The sequence below is a fragment of the Triticum dicoccoides genome, chromosome 5B, assembly GCF_002162155.2.
Source record: "Triticum dicoccoides isolate Atlit2015 ecotype Zavitan chromosome 5B, WEW_v2.0, whole genome shotgun sequence".
NCBI classification, from domain to species: domain Eukaryota; kingdom Viridiplantae; phylum Streptophyta; class Magnoliopsida; order Poales; family Poaceae; genus Triticum; species Triticum dicoccoides.
This window is the reverse complement of record NC_041389.1, coordinates 58,585,518-58,595,669: the sequence shown is the minus strand read 5'-3', so window position 1 is coordinate 58,595,669 and position 10,152 is coordinate 58,585,518. Positions and strand designations below refer to the sequence as shown.

General features: G+C 45.6%; 2 pseudogenes; one reads left to right on the top strand and one right to left on the bottom strand.

The window, feature by feature from the left end:
• The first annotated feature begins 1,384 nt into the window (after window positions 1–1,384).
• On the top strand, window positions 1,385–5,724 carry LOC119305170 (annotated as a pseudogene).
• A 3,315-nt stretch (window positions 5,725–9,039) lies between these two features.
• The window catches only part of LOC119309062, a 10,778-nt pseudogene continuing 9,665 nt past the window's right edge, over window positions 9,040–10,152 (bottom strand).

The following is a 10,152-nucleotide window of genomic DNA, read 5'->3' as shown; positions in this document are numbered from 1 at the left end:
CTGTTGCACTGACACGTCTGTTACCATTGCATCACCCCTTTGGGCTGTAGCACCGCTGCCCACGGTACACCTCTTGCTATCCCCGCACGTTGACGTCCTTTGTGGCACCCACTTGTGTCGCCTCCCTAGACACAGGATCGCCACCTTCGGCGCATGGTCTTCATCACACTGTTGGGTTCTTTCTCGCCTACTTCAAGCATCGTCTCATCGCTTCTACAGGAGACCCACATGGCCCCTCTCGGGCTACCTTTGATTTTGTCGACCACATCTCTGTCTCCGTCTAGCAAAAGTTATCGCCAGTGTTGCCGTCATCTTCCCCAACTACTTCATATATTCTAGCAAATGTGGGCAACATCAGCGCCTTCTACCCCATGTGGTTTTGCACCGCCACTATCATGGAGGCCTCCTCTGTTGGCCCCTCCGACATGGTGTACCCTTCATGTTGGTTCCCGTCTACACATGCAAGGTTTTGGCAACATCGACGCGTGCCTTCGTCCACGACGTGTTCCTAGGCTTAGCAAGCCCGGTGCGGCGCCTCGTTAACAACGGCTACAGAAACATCGTCTTCGGCATCGACACCCTCCTTGACGACTGCCTGGATCGCGTCACTCTCTTCTTCCTGGCGCACCACTGCGTCACTTACTACACGGTGCTTACTTGCACCAACGGCTCCACAGCGGCTGCCTCGACACCGGTGATCCCTGACTCGACATCGACCATGGTGTACCTCGCACGGCTACCTCGACCACGGCTACACTGGCCCAAACTCTCGACACAAAGGGTTGTCACCTTGCTTGAGCAACTCGTCGTCTTTGCTCTACAGTTAATGTGCGCGCGATGTGACACCGTCCACGACTGCACGGGGTGGGGTGGGTGGGTGAGGGGTGGGAGGTGGGACGGAGGTTTTTTTTTAACCCGCCGACTTCTATTCTCTAAAGTCTGACCGTCCGCGACGCTACTGCTACGACCGCGGTAAGAAGTTAGTGATTACATCGGATTAGATAGGAATTATTTTCGTCTTATCTCTAGGAGACATCTTACCCTCCCATGTCTTGTATACACTCACCCTTGAGGCTTAATAAAACACGCAGCGCATTACACTATTATCTCCCTTTCTGATCCTCTTAGAAAAAGAAAGACTTGGATCTAGTCCAGTCTCTAATGTCAACCACCTACAACTTACGAGCTGGAGTAGACCTCGATCCGATCGAGTCTACACATGAAAGTAAGATCTAATTAGGGCATCTACAGCAGCAAATGCTAGTGGAGTATATACTACATAGCTTACACTCATCGTGATTCGCATAAACAAAACAAAGCCAGTTAAGCATACACACATTACACAGCTCCGTACGCGCGCGCCCACGGCCGGACTAACGAACCAATGGCGACGCGGCACGCCGTGGTGGTGCCGCACCCGAGCTCCGGTAACACCAACCCGGCGCTCCAGCTGGCCAAGCTGCTGCACCACCACGGCGTCTACATCACCTTCGTCAACACCGAGCACAACCACCGCGTCATGGAGGCGACGGAGGGCGCCGCCGCAGTGCGTGGCCGCGAGGGGTTTCGGTTCGAGGCGATCCCGGACGGGCTGGTGGAGGCTGACCGGGACGCCGAGGACTACAACCTCAGGCTGTCTGCGGCCACGAGCCAGCGGTGGGCGGAGCCTCTGAAGGAGCTCCTCCTCCGGCTCAACGGCACCCCGGGCGTGCCGCCGGTGACGTGCGTGCTGCCGACGTCGCTGATGAGCTTCGCGCTGGACGTGGCGCGGGAGCTGGGCGTGCCGAGCATGGTGCTCTGGGCTTGTAGCGCCGCATCGCTGATGGCCCACATGCGGCTCCGGGAGCTAAAGGAAAGAGGCTACGTGCCACTCAAAGCTAACACCTCGAACCAATTTATTTCAACTTGTGTTGCCATTAACCAAATAGCATGCTATCTTCAAAATTCAGTCGGCAGTAAATACATTAATCTGCATCTTATAGGCATTTTGCATGCTTCATCTGTGTTGTTATAGGAAAGCATTTCAAATTGACTCTGTAAAATTGCCAATCAGATTGACAAGTTATCCTCTTTCCCGACCTACTTTTTTTTCCTTCTAGGTCTCTACTCTCTTATTTTTTGGGTTCCGATAACTGTCACACATGTGGGCATTAAGGAATCTGCCCACACGTTCCGTGTGGTGCCTAAGAGGATCGGCCCACACGCTTGTGTGTGGGCAAAACAACTAGCGCCCACACGCCTTTTTTTCCTCCCGGTCCCTCTTATACGCGTGCGTGTGGGCGAAATAGATAACACCCACACGCCCGGTACGTCAGGCCTCGTACCTCGTGGTCCCGCACGCCCCACCTGACACTTTACCGCGCGCACACAGTTGCCATGGGCTGGACCCTCGTCTATGTTCATTTAAGTGCAGTTGCCATATCGCTGAACTACGGTTGCCATGTCGGACAACTACAGTTGCCATGTCTGCTCAACTGCAGTTGCCATCTCAGGTCAAAGTTCCAGATTGCCATTTTTTGGACAACTACAGTTGTTGCCATGTGTGGTCTGATCTACTGTAGTTGCCATGATTTCAAAACTTTAGGAGTTGCCACCTACTAACACTAGGCAGTTGCCATCTCAGGTCAAAGTTTCAGATTGCCATTTTTTGGCAACTACAGCTGTTGCCATGTGTGGTCTGGTCTACTGCAGTTGCCATGATTTCAAAATTTTAGGAGTTGCCACCTACTAACACTAGGCAGTTGCCATCTCAGGTCAAAGTTCCAGATTGCCATTTTTTGGACAACTACAGCTGTTGACATGTGTGGTCTGGTCTACTGCAGTTGCCATGATTTCAAAACTTTAGGAGTTGCCACCTACTAACACTAGGCAGTTGCCATGTAGCACTGAAAAAATGGCATGGCAAAAAAACATGATCGGGTAAAAAAGAGAGTTGTCATGTGCTCACAAGCATGTTAGGGCAGTTGCCATGTAAAAAGAAAAAGTTGCTATCTGCTTACGTGCACGCTAGGGCAGTTTGCCATGTACCATGCAAAACATATGGCAACTGACATGTTCGGATAAAAAAAAAAGAGAGTTGCCATCTGCTTGCAATCACACTAAGGCAGTTGCCATGTACACTGCAAAACGCATGGCAACTGGCAGCTTGGGTGTGGGAGAGGAGGCAGACGTGTGGGCGAGATGGCAAACGCCCACACACCAGCCCTTGTGCGTGACTGAAAACTGGTGTGTGGGTGAACTGCTAAACGCCTACACACCGGCCCCTTCGTGTGGTAGAACGGATGTGTGAGCGAACAACGTCACACATCACACACACGTCTTGTCCTACGTGGCATAGAAAATCAGCCAGATTATGCCAAGATTCGTGCATATAGTATTGGACGGTGATGGATGCGTGTGGTCGAGATGGTCAACGCCCACACGTGTGGGCGTTAACATTTCCGTATTTTTTAGGCAGAGATGTTGTATTGCATTCCGTTTCCGAGTAAGGACAAGGAAAAAGTCTAAAACAAACCTTAAACTTGTATACAAGATCGGTTCATGTCTGTTGGGCCGGCCCAGTCGTGAGGGCACTCAACAATTCCGGGATTCGACCTATCATGTCGATGATCTCTGTTTGGAAACGCGCTCAAGGTTCAATAAGACCAGGATTGAAGAGTTTGGTATGCTGATTTTCAGGATTAAGAGTTTCGGGTTCGAATTAGCTTTCGCCTACAAGTTCAAGGGCTATTTTGGAATTTTTCCTAAAGAAAAACTGGGAATTCATTGCCCGTGGGATCCGATCTAGCACAAAGTAGTTTTGCGCCATGGTACCTAGCGGCAGCTATCCAGCAATGAGCTATCCATCCATTCATTGCCTGCTGAGATTCGTGCAACAGCTGGCCCACTCAGATGTATTATCACTATATTGATTTCCCAGCTGTTTGTATTCTAGTTTAGTCAAATCGTAGTATGGCCCACCATGAGTTTCTTCGCACATGTTTCTCTCTATCTCTCTCCTCCACATGCATGCATGGCAAAAAATGTCAGATACACTCCCTCTCTCCTCCTACACAATAAATTCACTCTTTTTATTCTACCATGATAAAGTTAAATCATGAATATCTTTTAAACTATAATTTTGTTTTTGAGTCTTTTTTATATTTGAATTCCTTGCGCCGAGCCATTTAGAACAAGATCAAACTTTACATTCAGAACACGTCTAATTTATAACATTTCACATTCCATATGTAAAACAAACCCTTTTCACGAGAAAAATGTGAAGCAAACAATTTTTCATTAGAAATGTGAAACCAACCTTTCTCACTGAAAACATATTTAACCCAAATATGAAACTAAAAAGTCAACTTGTGAACCTGGTTATTTGAGAATGTGTAATAGTTTATTTCAAAAGCGTGAAATATGTTATTCAAAAATCTGCAATTCAAATAGATGTGATTTTTCTGAAACAAGCTGGTAAAAAGTGAAATGTAGGTTCTGAAAGTGAAAAATAATATGAAACTGATATGTCAACTTGTAAATGATTATTTGGACATGTGTAACAGTTTATTTCAAAAGAGTGAAATATGTTATTTCAAAAATGTGCAATTGTAAATAGATGCGGTCTTTGTAAAACAAGCAGTGAGGAATGAAATGTAGGTTCTGAAAATGAAGACAATAGGAAACTCAAATGCCAACATGTGAAATGTTTAAAAAAAATGTGTAACAGTTTATTTCAAGAGTGAAATCTGTATTTGCTTCATCGTTTGTACATGCGTTTGCAGACGAGAGCTGCTTGACGAACGGACACCTGAGTAGGACGCTCTTCGACTGGATTCCGGGCATGCGGCCGATCAGCCTCGGAGACATCTGCAGCTTCGTCCGCACGACCGACCCGGACGATTTTGGCCTCCGTTTTCAGCATGGTGGAGGCCAACGGCTGCACCAAGGTTGACGCGCTCATCCTCAACACCTTCGACGACCTAGAAGCCGACGTCCTCGTCGCCCTCCGCGCTGAGTACCCGCGCATCTACACCGTCGGTCCCCTAGGCTCCCTCCTCAACCACCACCTAAGCGACGATGGTGCCTCCGCCAGCGGCCTGAACCTATGGAAGCAGGACAGCGAGTGCCTCGCGTGGCTGGACACGCAACAACCGGGCTCCATCGTGTACGCCAACTTCGGCAGCCTCACGGTCCTCTCCACCGACCAGCTCGCCGAGTTCGCATGGGGCCTCGCGGCCAGCGGCCACCCGTTCCTCTGGTGCATCAGGGACAACCTCGTCCACGGCGCCAGCGCTGGCATGAGCTCGCTGCCGGCAGAGTTCGTCGCGACGACGGTAGGGCGGTGCTGCCTGACCACGTGGTGCCCGCAGGATCAGGTGCTAGGGCACCCGGCCGTCGGGTGCTTCCTGACGCATAATGGGTGGAACTCCACCTGCGAGAGCGTGGCCGCCGGCGTGCCGATGGTGTGCTGGCCGGGATTCGCAGACCAGTACACCAACTGCAAGTACGCCTGCGAGGTATGGGGCATGGGCGTCCGGCTTGACGACGAGGTGAGGAGGGAGCAGGTGGCTAGCCACGTCAGGCATGCGATGAAGGCGGAGGACATGCGGGGGAGCGCGGTTGGGTGGAAGGTCAAGGCAGAGGAGGCCGTGGCGCCCGCCGGGGTGTCTTGGGAGAACCTGCAGAGCATGGTCAGAGAGCTCGGCTCTATCAATGCTGAAGCCTGAGGAGTTTGACTGATCGATCAGGATCTTTTATCGGGATCAATCCGGCTCCGTCTCAACTGCATCAGTGATGCCAATAAAGTATTTTCCTCAATACTTTTATATTATGGGATGGAGGGAGTACATGTAAACCACTGCACGTTATTTACTTACTTCATATTATATGATCTTACTTATCTGGTTTATGTATTTTGATGATCCACAGTCTCAAGTGTGCTCGTTTGATCGCACCGATTCAACCGCCATCACACTTATGTTGATTATATGATCTCTATCTTTGTATCTATACTACTTGTCTATATATTGATAAGAGTTGATTACACTTATGTTACATAAACTTGCACGATTGGTACAATTTCATACACAAACTTCAAAAATGACACAAACTGACCCTGTAACTTGTGTTTGACATACATTTTGGTACATTTCCGTCTATTGCCGTCAACTCACTATTAACTCTTGCTATGTGGCTCGCCAGAGTGGCATGGGTCCCACCTATAAGTGAGGAAAGACAAATTAAAAGAAAAGTTGTAAGACAAATTAAAAGGGGTTGTCTTCATTAGGATTTGAACTTAGGAGCTCATGGCTCGCGTGAGATTAGCTAGCCAATTTCTATATCTTGTAGAGGGAGGATTGATTTGAAGCTAAATATGTGCACTGCATGTACGATTGACAAAAGTATTGTCCTACCTGCGATAACCGCCACCGTAGCATTTCCATGTCGACCGATAGAGTAATCTTTTTCTTTATTTTTACCATCTTGAAGCATTTGGTGTTTTTATATTTGCACAAACAAACTGTGTGTATTATGAAGTAGTATAATTTAGAAAGCGTAACCAAAAGATTGGCTAACATCACCAACAATTTTGAATGTTATATATCTTGACGTGCAACTTGATTGACTTTGGGTTGAACATAAACAATTCCTTGAAAAGAGCAAATCTGAGTCCCATGTACTGACATGACACGATTACAGTTTGGTTGTGTCTATCAGTGATGACAGGTGAACATTTATATCTCACTGCAGCGACACGAGTGTTGTCCTAGTATGCTATAAAAGGGAAAAGTCTAAAATAAACTTTACATTTATATTCACACTTTGAATCGAACCATGATCTCGAAATCCCTAAAACTAGCACCCTGTCCTTTTCAATCCCAGTCGACCCCGGTCGTTTGTCGCTCAAAGATCGTTTGGGCATCGGGATTGCTTATTTGGCACTGGATTGAGGGGAAATCATAGGCGGGCTTACGTCCGCGACCTGCCACCGTGCTGACAGCAAGGACGAGTTGGGAAAGCTCAGCTGAGCACCATGTCCGAATGCACACCGACGAGCTGCTGGACGAGAGATGGTCGTGCCTGACCGAAGATTTCTCCTTGGGAAAAGCATGTCTTCTTCTCTTTAGCAGTGCATGTCTTCTTCTGGATGATGCATGAGCCTGCCTTGATAATGATCAGGCCATGCCATGCATGAGCACGACGACTCCACTGCGACGGGACATGACAGACTGTATGGAGATTTCAAGCGATCGCATGCAGCGAGCGACAGGCCAGAGCAGCGTGTAGGGAGGTACCCCATGGTGCCGCAGACATCCAGGTCTACCGCTTGGGTGCACGTTCACCCCATCCCGCGCGCTCGTTGTCAATCTCAACGACTCTGCTCACTAACAACGGGTAAAAGAGCGTCAAGCACCAGGTGGTGACCAATGCCGACCAGGACCTACTGTCCGTCGTGACCATCTATGGCCGAACCGTTGCCGATGGAAGCCATGCTGGAACCAGAGGTTCAGCCATGGGAATACAACCTACAGTACGTCACCAGCAAGCTCCATGGCAAAATGTTGGATTCTCCGTTCACCCTGTGCCATGTAAGCAATCCTGGAGCCCAAACAAGATTTCAGCTGAAAACCACCGGGATGGACTTGGACTACAAAGGACGGGGTGCCAATTTCAAGGATTTTGAGATGAGGGTTTGATTTAGACCGAGAATACGAATTCAAGGTTTATTTCAGACTTTTCTCTACATAGTGATTGTTATAAATTACTAAAACCAAACATGGGGCACCATACTCTTTCACTAAGCCATATATTTTAAACAACTCTTATGGAAGTAATCAAACACCCACTGATCCAGAGGCATGATTAAAGAATGTATCACTTCCCAAAAAGAACTGAATAATATTTTTGCACAAAAAATTGATAGGATGGGAGTTTCATTTGATAAGGTGGAAACAATTGCTAATGATGTAGAAGCTTTAAAGATGAAATGTTCTACACCTATTGTGGTATTCACGTCTCTTAAAAGGATGGATGGATGTTGCGGTATTCGGACGGATGGGATTACCTATGCCGGCCCCACCGAGTGATCCTTCGGATAGACTCAGACCGTTAGAGTCTACTAGGCAGAATTCTTCGCATTGGGCATACCCAGGGGGTCCCACTGTCATTTGTTTTCATAAAAAATGCCCATTTAAATTTGTGAAATAAAGGTATCTCACATAAGATTGAAGGTTGAGATTCGACCCTAATTATTTTTATTTGTAAAAATAACTCCCATCATATTTTATCCATTCACTGTAAAACAACAACCATTTTAGAGTCTTCTGTCATTATAAAAAAAATGCACACAAAAAGATTAAAGTACATTTTTTAAGAAAAATTATAAGCTTTCAAGTTCGTTTTAAGTAGCATATGAGTATCTTAAGAATTACTAAATAATATTGTCGTATATAAGGTTTTAAAAGAGAATAAATATATTGTTTTCATAAAATAATATAACTAATAAAATTCAAATTAATTTATTCAGCATAGATGATTAATAACTATTTCTAGAGCTCTCTGGTAGATATTGTCTAACGAAATTGTCCCTTAAAAGTTGCGAATTATTAATTTCCAATGTAAGATTCAAAATTATGAAATAATATGTTGTACACGCAGATTTCCAAGAAGGGGCTACTTTGCTAGTTATTTTTAAAATCACCTTGAATTTTGAAATAGAAAATATTAACCGCACTAGCTAACTATATCTTTGATCAACAAACTTTTGAGCACTACATATACCTTAAATTTTGTTTCGGAATTTCTATTATGTGAACAATGGAAATTAGGGCAACCCAGCTTGAAGAAAAATAAGTATATGTACTATATGGTGAGTGCTCACATTATGAAGGAAGCAGTTGTTCAATGAAGAAACAATCAACCATGTAATTCACATACTTTGATTAGAAACATAACATTAAAGCAACAACAAATTGAAGCACACACAATGTTCGAACGTACACAACACACGTGCATGTTATACATACCAACTCTTTCACATGTAAACTGTAAGTAAGACTATCGGGGGTAGCTTACGGACAACACAAACTCTTCTTCTTGACTATATTGCCTGCTAGTGGCCTCTAAGCTTGTCATTCTTATTGGTGATGTATATCTCATTGCCGAATAACTCCCCTCATGTGTTGCATCCCGAACCCGAAAATGTTCTTTGGGTCCTTGAAGTGCTTCTAGTGTCATCTCCACTGACCTCATAGTTGGTCGCTCCTCTGCTCTTAGCTTTATGCGCGACATAGCTAGAGAAGATACCACTTCAACTTGGCTACCTCCCTCCACAATTACTTGCGGATCTAGTATTTCTACCAATTTACCTTCTGCAAGTAGTTCAACAAATTGTGCAACTAGCCCATCACCGGTGGAGGATCTATATATAATTGGCATCTTCCTTGTAAGCAACTCAATGAGAATAACTCCAAAGCTATAAACATCACTTTTTTCTGTCAGACGGCCACAATAAAAGTACATAGGATCTAAATATCCCAACGTTCCCTGCACCACTGTTGTAATTGTTGTTTTATCTTTAGGAATGTACCTTGAAGCTCCAAAGTCAAACACCTTCGCTGTAAAAGCATCATCAAGAAGTATATTGGTGGACTTTATATCTCTGTGTATTACGGGGATAGAAATACCCGAGTGAAGGTAAGAAAGGGCTTTGCCAATTTCAACTGCAATCCTTAATATGTCCCGCCAAGGTACTGATCTTAGTGGTTTCTTGTGAAGATAATCACATAGGGTTCCATTGGAAATGAACTCATAAGCCAACAAGGGGACTTCTGCCTCAAGACAACATCCAAAAAGCTTTACAATGTTCCTATGATTGATCTGTGATAGTATGGAAACTTCATTTATAAACTCATTAATCTCACTCTTGACCACAATATTTGACTTTTTGGTTGCAACAACATGCCCTCCACCACCAAGCTTACGAGTTGGATGGAACTTGTTTGTGGCCTTTTCTAGATCCCTTAGTGGGATGATCATCCTCTCTGCAATATCTGACCTATGAGATACCAATTTTTGCAACAATTGTCCACGATTTTGATTAAAGAATTTTTGTCTCAACTTCTACTCCTTTTGATGCTTAAGCTTGCGTACTATTATCTTTGAGGCAAT